Here is a 12,329-nt window from a genome sequence, read left to right on the forward strand (position 1 = left end):
TTGGTGCTAAAAAGGAAGATATAGTTTCATAGAGTGACAAAAATGCTATAAACATGTGATGGCAGATTTGTTTGGGGTAGAGTTAATTACTTCCTTGTTAATTCCTGATAGAACTTAGAAGGCTCTCTAACAGCTCACTTTTGGCTATTGATTTATCTCTTTATGGGAAGAGTCACAGATTATTAAGTTTTGTGGTTTTTTTAATGCACACTTTTTCTTGTAGGTTACAATTCTATCTGATTTTATAATTTTCCGTCTTGAAACGGACTTGATCCTTTTTAATGATGTTCATGCCCTTAATCAAGAGTGTATAAACAATCCATATTACAAGTTTCATAAAGACATATGTGAACATTTAACAGGCTTTGGGAGACATTTGCAGTTTAAAATATCTAGATCACTTCTTTTTTTCTTGGAGATTATCCTGTACGAGTAACAGGCAGAGAAAATATTTCCCATGCCTGTGAGTATTTAGGAGTTCCTTTGCGTGCCTAGGCCTTTTTTTTCCCCCTCATAAAGGGGAAGTGGTGTGCGTTGGGGGTGGGTGAAAGAAAAATGACAAGAAGCAAGAGCTTTGCTCCTGTAGGATCAAATTCCAAGCGGAATTCCTTCATACACTTCCATTTCTGTTGTGAGAGTGCAGTGTGGTGTTCGTTTTCACTGTATCTGCTCGCTTAATTGTTTCTGCCTGTTCATTTCATTCTTCAGTGAAAACATTAGCCTAAGGGACATTTGAAAATCAAAAGGTGGGCTTGAAGTTTAACAGGAAATGAACAGTGGTGTTGCTGCAATATTAAAGTAAAAGTTTAGAACCAAAAGAAAATAGCCATATTTCTAGATTTAATCTATCTTTTCTCTTTTTTGTTGTTTCCTTTTGCTCTCCCAAACAGCAAGATTAAAGAAAAACATTCCATGGCTTCTACAGTTTTACATGCCCAAGGTATATAAAGGATGCTGGGAGGTCTGCATTAATGGAACTCATCTTAGATGTGCTGAAAATCAGGAGGTTTTGAGTGATTAGGTAGCAGTATTTAAAACCCAGGACAAATTTCCTGACAGCTGTAATTATTTAATTCTGTTAGAAGTATCCCTCGCCACCCCCAAACCTCCTCCTGCCAGAATTATCCAGATAATTAAGGAAGTGGTGGGAAGGTTAGAATCTGAACCATCTCCAAACCAAAACTGACCAGATAATTGTCCAACTCTCTGCTTCACTTACAGTGTAGAAATAGGATTTCAGCATCTCTGTGTATGCTAGTGAAGCATGACCTCTAGGAGGGAAGTTGTCTTCCAACAGAATAGAACTTGAACTTCAGAAGTTCTTTATTCCTCCACCAAGTTGCCCATTTACACTCAAGGTGAGGTGGCTCAAATGCAACAAACATCAGGGATGCTAAATGCTGCTGTTGAACCAACTCAGGATGAAGTGTCACCATTGTCCAGTTGCTCTTTGATCCTGGAGACAAAAGATCGAGCAGATATTCAAACACCAAGCTCAGGAAATATCAGCTTAAAAATACCGCTCTTTTACAACTACTTTGTCCACCAAGGAAAGCAAACAATTCAAGAAGGGCAAAGCAACCAGCAGAGCAAAGTTGTTTGCAATGGCCCAGTGGCTACAGATATCTTAAGAGGTGAATGGTGAGGTGGAAAATATCAGACTTAAAAAAAATAATAAATAAAAGTGTAGGCACTTAAATATATAGAATTTATTAGATCATTTATTGGGGGGAAATAATTTGGGTTATTCAAATGGCCATGCTGAGAAATAGTTAAATAACAAGTCATTACCTTTTCTTGCCTTGAAGAACAATGGATTTGGGATGGATCCAAATTTGCAAAGAGCAATCATGATTTTTATATTCAGTTATCTCATGGAAAGATCACTGTGCTTTTGTATCATTTTGCTAACGCTCTATTTCATAGGCTTCGCACACTTGGAGAACTCACTTAATCAAAAGTCATATTCATTTATGGATTGATTATGTATCACACTAATTCGTTTTAAGAGTAGCAGGACAAGGGAACTGTTGATGATAAAACACAATTTTGGGAAGAAGTGGTTTGCTTAGCTACCTTTACAATGATTATTCTCTGTGGAGAATATCACCTTTTGGCTGTTTCTGTTAGTGGAGTGGAAGCAGTGTTGGTGGGGGTGGGGGTGGGTTGCAACACTAGGTGTAGGTTTGAAATGGGAAAGCAAGGTAAATGAACAAATTGCAAGTTAAATACTTTAGGGGGAGGGGATGTATTTTTACAGGTATCAATTATTGTCGTTACAAGTAATAAATAATGCTAAATAAAACATGTAACTAAATGGGCATTAAAGACCTTTTACATACATAGAAGAAAAGAGAACCTTTTTTTCCTCCTATGCTGCAGACTGCAGGCATTTTCCTCTCCCTCTGTCAAGTGCAATTCTTTCTTGATGAATGACAAGGCAGGATAATAGGCTGTGGTCGCCATGGCAACCAGACAGCAGCCCTGTGTGCCTAGCATTTTTTCATCTGAAAATGAAACCAGAAGCAAAGGAAAGCCGAAAATGTAACCAACAGATTAACTGATACAAAAAAAGAAAAGAAAGAAAGAAAGAAAGAAGAAAAAGGCAAGTTAGATTACAAGCAACTAAAATTACAGTACCTGCCTCTCTCCCTCTCTCCCTCTCTCTCTCGCTCTCTCCCTTTCTCTCTCCCTCTCTCTCTCTCTCTCTCACACACACACACAGGCACTCACACACCGACCAGATATTTTAAAATTCTATTTGATAAACATGCAACAATCATGTTTTATCTTTATTTTTCAAAATACCTCATTTGTTTTGAAATCTAGGAATAACTGATCTTTTTTAAAAGAGGCATTTAATTTTACTAGACACTGCAATTTATTAAGCTTGAGGTACTGTGTTTGTCCTGGAATTTCTAAATTCCTTTCCTCTCTAGTGCCTATCCCTGAACTATGCAGAGACCGAGAGCTTGGTGTGCAACAGTTTTATCTGAGGGCAGGATTGGTGGGGGGAGCAAGGGAAGAAAGGTGACCTGGAGCTGAGAAATAAGAGGACAATTCTATATTAACCCTCGGGGACTCTACATACTCCAACTACTGTATTTACTAGAGTCAGAGTTGCTCTTCTGTTGAGCTAAAATAAAGCTACAGTGCTTTGCTATATTCTCCTTCCTTACATTAGAAGGTCCCTGAATTCCCATTCAGAACACCATGTATTCTGCCCATATAATTTCCTTTAATTTACTGATAACAAAACCTTCATGGCAGCTTTCCTTTTAGATGTTCCCTGCCTCTGCTGTATGCATATATAGTAGACAAGAGATATAAAGGAGGATTTTCGAAGAGCAATAGCCCCTCTGCAATGGATATTGGTAGAAGCAAAGAACACGGAGCTGGAAGTTAGAGGACAGGAGTCCTGTGAAGCTCTGAGATTTGCAGCCCCGGGGTTAGCTAGCATGGGGGGGGGGGACGGGTTGGAGGAGAAGAAACAAATAGGCCTTGGAATCAGCATGCTTGATTGGATTCTTAGGTCCACCCCTTTGGTGATGTGATCATAGGTATCAATGTCTAGTATGAATGAACCCTAGAGTTCTTAACCTCTCTGAGCTTCAGTATTTTTCATCTCTAAAATGGGCACATCTTACCTACTTCACGGGACTTTGGAGAAGATTTTTGTTAAAGATTTTATTTATGTATTTGACAGAGAGAAAGCAAGAGAGGGAACACAAGCAGGGGGAGTGGGAGAGGGAGAAGCAGGCTCCCCACTGAGCAGGGAGCCCCATGCGGGACTCGATCCCAGGACCCTGGGATCATGACCTGAGCGGAAGGCAGACGCTTAACAACTGAGCCACCCAGGCGCCCCAACTTTTGAGAAGATTAATGAGATCATTTGTTGAGAGTGGTATATAGCAGCAGTCAGTGAAAGAGTCCTCTTCCCTGCAGTCAAAACTTTCCGTTTTCTAATCTGTGTAGTACAAATATCTGTAGAGTGTATGTGTGAGAGAGAGCGAGAGAGAAAGGGAGGGAGGGAAGGAGGGTATGTATACTAACCACCTGTTTCAGAAGGCTGTAGATCAAATAAGTGAATTTATGTGAAATACTTTTAAAGTATGGGATGTTGACGAAAAAGAAAGGTGGTGTCACCCAGATGTTGAGAAACTCCTTTTCCAGGAGCATCTAAAGAAACGTGTGTGACTCGGACCTGCCCCGAGGCAGAGGGATGGGCTGACCAGCTACACTCCAAGGGTTCCTATCTCAAAAGCTCCGCTCTTGTGCACAAGAAGATTGAAATGTCTGAGGCCCGCAGAGCAAGTCCAGGGACTGTAGCCGGAGCATCGGGTTGTCCGAGCGCTGACGTGTACCCAGGATGAGTCTGCTCAGAGCACGCCCAGTTTTCCCTGACATGCTCAGTGGCTGCGTGGCCACCCACAGTAAGACCTAATAAATCCTTCCTTTGTCCCCATTTCCCCCAACACACACAAATGCAAAGTAAACAGTCAGATCAAAGCTTTTAATGTGCTTTGTCCTGTTTTATTTGAAAAGATCAGGTCTGATATTTGAGAGGAAGAGTCCATCTGGCTGGGCTGAGCTCAAGAAGCCTCAGACAAATTGTAAACAGGACCAGGGCACAAACCCCTCTCCAGGCCCACAGGCCGACGCTGCCATCACCAAGGCACCGTTCCATGCTAGTCGGCTCTCCCTGAGCATCCGTGCAAAGGGAACCTAGTGTATTGAAACTGACCCTCTTTGCAAGCTTTGCCTAAAATTTTCTAGCATCTACTTTACCCGCTATCATCGACGTTCTGTTGAAGCTTCTGTCGTCCTGGGACTATACCTGTTCATAGTTTTAAAATTTCCAACAGTCGATATCATGGTGCTTTTACAAACCCTTAAGACCCTCCGTTGTTCAAACAAACTCCTTAGTAATTTAGAGTAAAAACGTGAGGAATGGACATTTGAGCTGAGGAAATAATTGCTTTATTAAATGTGCCATACATTTTTTTAAAGGTAAGGCTTGCACTTTTGCCCCCTATGGAATACGAGGAAGGAAACGTAGTACTTATCACACATCATGCTGTTATTTATTGAGGTACCTCTTCATAGGATTGAGAGCTCCCTACAGGCAGGGATCATATCTATCTTGCTGACTTAACACATCTCTCTGGCCTGAGTGTTCAGCTCATAGTAGGCACTTAATACATGTTTGTTAATCAAATGGGTTTGCAGTCAGACACACATATGTTTTTACTGTAGCTCTACAGCTTACTCATTGTGACTATGGGCATCTTTGCTTTTTGAACTTTCTTTTTTGTGAAATGAGATAACTCTTCATATAATTGTGATTGCTAAATAACACAGGTGTGTCGGGACACCTGGGTGGCTCAGTCGGTTAAGCGTCTGCTTTCGGCTCAGGACATGACCCCAGAGTCCTGGGATCGAGTCCTGCACTGGGCTCCTTGCTCAGTGGGGAGGCTGCTTCTCCTTCTGCCTGCCACTCCCCCTGCTTGTGCTCTCTCTCTCTCTGACAAATAATTAAATAAAATCTTTAAAAATAAATAAGATATGTGTGTAAAAATGCAAAGTTCTTGGCATAATGTAGTAGATATACAATAGCTACTAGTTTTCTTTTTATTTCAATGCCTTCTGTTGAATTTTTTAAGCGAATCACTGGCCATTTCAAAAGGTCTTTCCTGGTCATTCTTGGAAGCCATATCATGTGGATAGAAGAGGCGTAGGTTCCTAAAAGTTTCATTCCCCAGAAACTGGTTATGTGGATCTATTCCAAAGACCATGTCTGTTGCAAGAGTGGAAGAGCAGATGCCATCTACAATTCGCGACAACAAGGAACGTGGACTTCGATTGGGAAGACTGGGTTGGGAAGCGAGGAGAGACCGCCAGGGTTGGCAGCAGATGATGGACCAACATAAATGCACAGCAGCATGACCATTAATCTCAGGTTGACCACCTGTGTATGAGCATTTGGAGAATAAATCACAGACCACAAAATTGGCACAAGTGAGATGCACACAGCATTAGCTGAGTTCAAAGAGTGCACTGACGTTCAGCAACATTTATTGAGCATCTACTGCATATGGGACGATGATCAGGTACTTTCACGTCGTGTGTATATCTCTTAACTTTGGAGGCGGTAACACAGCAGTAAGGCCAGGTTCAAGAGTCAGACTGTCAGGGTTTCTGTCCAGACTCTTCGCTTAGTAGCTTCCTAACTAGGTACGTCACTTAAATTATTTTATTTTATTTTTTTAATTTATTTTTATTTTTTTAAAGATTTTATTTATTTATTTGACAGAGAGAGACACAGCGAGAGAGGGAACACAAGCAGGGGGAGTGGGAGAGGGAGAAGCAGGCTTCCCGCTGAGCAGGGAGCCCAATGCGGGGCTCGATCCCAGGACACTGGGATCATGACCTGAGCCGAAGGCAGACGCTTAACGACTGAGCCACCCAGGCGCCCCACTTAAATTATTTTATTAAAGAACGATGGTATCTACCTACAAAATTTTTGTGGTCATTAAATGATTCAATACATATAAAAGCACTTAGAACAGGGCCTGCACATAGAAGGTGAAATAAAATTTCAATAAATTTTAGCTGTTGTGGTTTGGTTCGGACTCATTCTTTTTATTAAGGTTAAGAAAGATTACGAACTTAGGAAAGAGCTACAGACCAGGGATCAGAAAACATGGGTTGGAAAATCAGTTCATTGCCACTGATTCATAAGCCCTGGGTTCCCCATCTGAAAATGGACGTAAGAAGACCTGGCTCAAAAGATATGTCACAAGAAGTCCACCTATTAAGAGACCAAAGCTAAGTGAGTCAATTGAGCACCTGCAGGTGATAAGCAGAGTTTCAGACTGCAGGCAGTTTAGTACCAGGGATGCTTAGCAGCTGACCCCAGGCCAAGGCAGCAGGGGTTCAAGCTCAGGCCCCCCAGAAACTGAGATGCAGGGATAGGGACCCAAGCATTGAAGATGATGTCACTCAGGTCAGCACAACAGCCAACTTAACCATGAGACACACTGATGCCAAATTAATCTTCCAAGCACACCATTCAGATGAGATCATCATACTCATAGGCCTCCAGTCACTTCCACTGGCCTAAGAATAAAAATCTAAGCTCCTGTGATAAGCATACAAGTTCTTCCAGGACTTTCTTTCAAAAATCCTACTTTCTGCTTTATCTCTCTTACAAAATCACTAAGATACTGGCTGTTTCCTATACATGAACATGGCATTCAAGGGATAAAGACAGAAACTTTGGTCTCACCCTTCTCTCCATCTAAAACACTGCTCCTTTCCATCTACCTGTCCAAGTTACCCATGACCTTCAAGTCTCAGCTAAAGGCAATGTCCTTTATGAAGCTGTCCGTATGCCTTATGTTGTGACTGTTCTTTAGCTCTTAGGCATTGAGTAGTTCCTAGTCTGTATTAGAATCATCTCCATTTTTTAAAAGATTTTATTTATTTGACAGAGAGTGAGAGAGAGCAGAAGCAGGGGGAGTGGGAGAGGGAGAAACAGACTACCCACTGAGCAGGGAGCCTGACTCAGAGCTCGATCCCAAGACCATGACCTGGGCCGAAGGTAGACCCTTAACCATCTGAGCCACCCAGGTGGCCCCTAGAATCATTTCTGTATCTTCCTTTCTCTCCTGAAAAAGTACAGGTTCATTCAATGGGCAGAGTTTTAACTATTTCAGCCTCATTTGCTTGAAAAGGAGCTTAAACACAGTGGTCAAGCAACGTATGTTTGTGTTATTTGTTTGATAACTGTACTGAGTGAATGAATGGATGGATGAATGAATGATTGATGGCAAAGGCAGGTAAATTTATAAATCCCTCACCTATAGCCAGGTTTTGTTTTCCAAGGTTGATCTATATAGACGTTAGTATTCATTATAATAACAATAATAACTATGAATTAACATTTATCAATACCTATTATGGGCTAGGCATTGAACAAAGAGGTATGCCGTGGTGAGTGAAACATACACATCTCTCCTCTGCGAGGCTCAGTCCTATGGAAGGGACATGCATTATCAAATCACTGCCCAAAGATATAATTGCAAACCATGAATGCTATAAAGAAAAACATTATAGCCAGTTATGAGAACACAAACAAAGGGACAGGATCTAATTGGGGAGAGGTCAGGAAAGCCTTCCTTGAGGAATCGATGTTTCTATTCAGATTTGAATGATGATAGCAGTTGATCATGGACAGAGTAGTGACTTGACAGCAGGGGACTCAATAGAATGGCCATTTAAAGGCATTTCTACCCTGCAATCAGATGTTTCCAGCCTGTGTGAGGATAGCAAGTGGTCTAGCATCACTGCTAATAATTTTGAGCGTATGTTGCAAACGAAGTAGGCAGACAGTAAGAAGGATGGTCCAGGGAAGTACATGAGAGGGAAAAAAGTAGCTCAATGAATAAATAATAAACCTGAATACATAGAGAAATAAACATAATGCAAAAAGGAGGAAATGATGAGTATACCATCAATTTCTATCCTAATGTCTCCAATAAATTCCATAAATCTTTAACCTACAAGTATTTTTGGTTTGCAGTTAAACATTTTGCATTTAGAATTTAAGGAAAAAGTTTGACTAAAGGCTCTCCTAACTTGGCCCTTCATGAGAATACACGTGTTTGTGTCTAGGTCCTGGCCCAATATGATGTTTCACCCTTCTGGATGACAGTGAAGTGACAGAAACAAAGAAGAGTAAGGGCTGGATGGACTTAAATGTGAGGGGCTCATGGTGGTTTTTCTGTGCCTCTGGATCTGACTGGATATTTATTTATAAACACACTTCCAGTTGAATTAGGAAAATAAATGGGATAGCCAAAAGTTGTGCCTGGAAAAGTGGGAGAAGGCAGGTGGAGTGGTCTGGATAACCTCTGTGGTCCATGCCTGCGGCCAAAGTTCTTAAGAATTGAGAGAGCAAAGGGAGAAGGTGCATCGAGAACTCTGAGACACTGCATTAACGATTCAGTATTCACAGGGAACTTTTTGGGATCAGAACAGTGCCCTTGGGCTCTGAGAGGCATCCTGTACATTCCAAACAAGTAGCATATTTTCTCTACCTCCCTGCCTGGGCTTCATGAACTTGTCTAGCTCTCCTGACCCAATGCTGGAAATGCCTACTGTGAGAGAAGAGACGCATTTCTGGGGACAGCACTATTTAAACTTCAGTGGCTTTGAATCTGAAGGAAGATGGAAGAAGCCGAGTCTTCAGATTACTGAGAACACAGAGTGTGGAAAGTAGAAACCCTGGGTACAAAAAATAAGCTTTGTCTGCTCAGCAGTTGTTCTCAGGCAAGTGAAGACAAGTGATTTAGCCTGCCTCATTCCCTCCTTCACCCACAAGACTGCCTGGGTGTCAGAAAACCTACCATGGGAGAACGCTTCTCTGAAATGTTAAGTCAGGGTTGGAGGCTCCTTTATTAAAGCCCTAATATCCAGGGGAGGAGCCTACCTTATTACATAATATCTTAAAGAAGGATTAATATGTCAGTTATTTTTTGTAATGGGTACAGAGAGCTGAACCTGAGGCCCTGAAGAGAGGAGATGGCTAAGGGATGGGTGCAGGCACTACTAATTGGGATAACGCTGGAGAAAATCCCATCCAACTTCACAAGGGAGGCTGGCTCAACCAGGCTCTCTGTTCTACTAGAGCCCCTGTTGGCTCCCAATAAACAGCTCGTGGTCTCATACAAAGTCACCATATATGCAAATACTTCATTCATAAAAGGGTCACGTGCATCAATTAGACAATAAAAATAAACATGTGCACATATTTGGAGCATTTTCTCCTTAGCATGCACAGAACTGCACGCGGTCGGGTATTTAGCCAGATGCAAGAAAAAGTGATTATAAGCTACACACAAAATAAGAAGCATGCAAGACTTCCTCACTGCAAGCATGATTAACTCATGCTTTTGTGAATGGGCAACACTGACTAGCAATCAGACCATAAGCAAATTGACCAATCGGAACTCGACAACGACTTGATCCCAAACTGGTCCCACACGCAAGAAATGCCAATTTTCAGAGCCTGATAACAAACCTTTAAAAGCTCTTGGTACCGGAACTTTATAAACAAACAAACAAACAAACAAACAAACAAACAATCAGTTGGAAAGGTGGATTACTTACTCATGGTTATCAGCTCATAAAAAGACTATAATCATTGCAAAAATTTCAGAGAATATGTAAGATGATGAGTAGGGCTGGAAATGGAAACATGTTTAAAAAGGCAAAAAGGAGTGACTTTCGGAAAAGGTGGTTTGTTTTATTGTATGCGCTTTCGTTTTGGGTTCAAAAGCCACCCAGAAGTTTTTTCTCAGCACTAGCTTTTTTTTCATTTCCTTTCTGGGCCCCCCTAGCTGCCCGTGGAATAGATTTGACCCCCACAGGCGGTAGAAGCTCTTCTCTCTTAAATGTCTGAAGGAGGTCTCTGCGATGCACCTAGGGGCATTCAAAATCAGCATTTCAGGGGCGCCTGGGTGGCTCAGTTGGTTAAGCGACTGCCTTCGGTTCAGGTCATGATCCTGGAGTCCCTGGATCGAGTCCCTCATCGGGCTCCCTGCTCAGCAGGGAGTCTGCTTCTCCCTCTGACCCTGCCCCTCTCATGCTCTCTCTCTATCTCATTCTCTCTCTCAAATAAATAAAATCTAAAAAAAAAATTAAAAAAAAATCAGCATTTCATCTCAATTAATGTGTTGTGCTGGGGTTGTCCCTTTTTAAAGAAGTTATTGAAAAGTTAGCACTGAGAAGATAAGCTTCTCATTCATTACATGGCTCTATGATCTGCTGGATTTGGACTAGGTATTCATAAGGTTGGAAGTTCAATCTCTAAGTAAACCAGTTAGGTTTATTCCACAAACTCTTGTCGGTCCTCACCAGAACCATGATCTCAGATAGTTCAGCCTAGGTCCAGCTGGCAAATGCCATTGTTTAAAGGAGATGAGAGCATTGTTTAAAGAAAGCGTGGGTGGACCCATGTGCATCATTGACATATGTGTTCGGCGATGCGTGAATCAGGCAAATCATCTTGATATATAGAGGAAAGGATATATTATTACCTAAGTAAATGTCTTGAAATAGAAACATAATTCGAAGAATAAATATGTTTCCCTATTGCTCGTGATTCCCCTGCAAATGTTTTTAATGTACTTAACTTAATTATCCATAAGAATAGACAGAATGGGATCGCAACATTCTAGATAATCTAAAAAGCATTTCTTTTCTTTTTTTTAAGAATTTATTTATTTTTTTAAATTCAATTAGCCAACATATAGTACATCATTAGTTTAAGATGTAGTGTTCAACGATTCATCAGTTGTGTATAACACCCAGTGCTCATCACATCACAGGCCTTCCTTAATGCTCATCACCCAATTACCCCATCCCCCCAAAAGCATTTCTGTTTGGCTTTAGAATACAATGTTCACCATTCCTGCACAGACCAATCTTCTCCATTATATTTTGCTTAACCCAAAACCTGCCTTTATTAGAGAAAGTCATTGGACATGAACTTTTATGCAAATTTTCATCTTGTCCTTTCCTTTGGATATTTTCACCAGTCTCTTCATCTTTTTTTTTTCTCATGCATAAATCAGGCAGGAACTCACACCATTAATTTTCCCGGAATTGAATGCAGTTTAAAGCCAGAAAATGACAATAATTTCTTTACATGTCTATTTCCCCTTACTAGGTGAGCACTTTGAGGACCAGGATCATGATTATTCATCCTTATATTCCCCAAATATCGTAGGTCCTCAATTAATGTTTATTGAATGAATTAAGTACAAAATATGCAGCAACCCATTAAAATATTTTGCCAGTCAATTCTATAATTTTTTTTAACTGTTGGTTTAGCATAAGGCATTACATTGCTCTGGGCAAGCAGGTAAGTGGCTATTTACAAGGCAGATTTATATATAATTGGATATAATGTATTCTAATGATTTGAATTGATTTGGTTAGTCTAATCTAGTTGAAAGACACTCAGTCCATTGGTGTTATTTATTTCCTTGGTGGTAATAAATGAAATTCCTTCTAATACCTTGCTGATGGCAATTTGTGTGTCAGACGAACAGTTAGAGCCTTTCACTTTTGCCACAATGGTTTAGGGGCAAACAATAGGACCCTTAAAAACCCATCTAATCTAGCTTTATTGTTTCATAAACTGTCAGATTCTTCATTTTCTTTGTCATGATGGGAAGACAGGAAAGGATGTAAGAAGAGCAGAGAGAGGACCATGGGGCTTAAGGAGCAAAAAGACTTTGAGATAATGTAAATAATAAAAT

The sequence above is a fragment of the Mirounga leonina genome, unplaced genomic scaffold, assembly GCF_011800145.1.
Source record: "Mirounga leonina isolate KUSES-001 unplaced genomic scaffold, KU_Mleo_1.0 Mir_153, whole genome shotgun sequence".
NCBI classification, from domain to species: Eukaryota; Metazoa; Chordata; class Mammalia; order Carnivora; family Phocidae; genus Mirounga; species Mirounga leonina.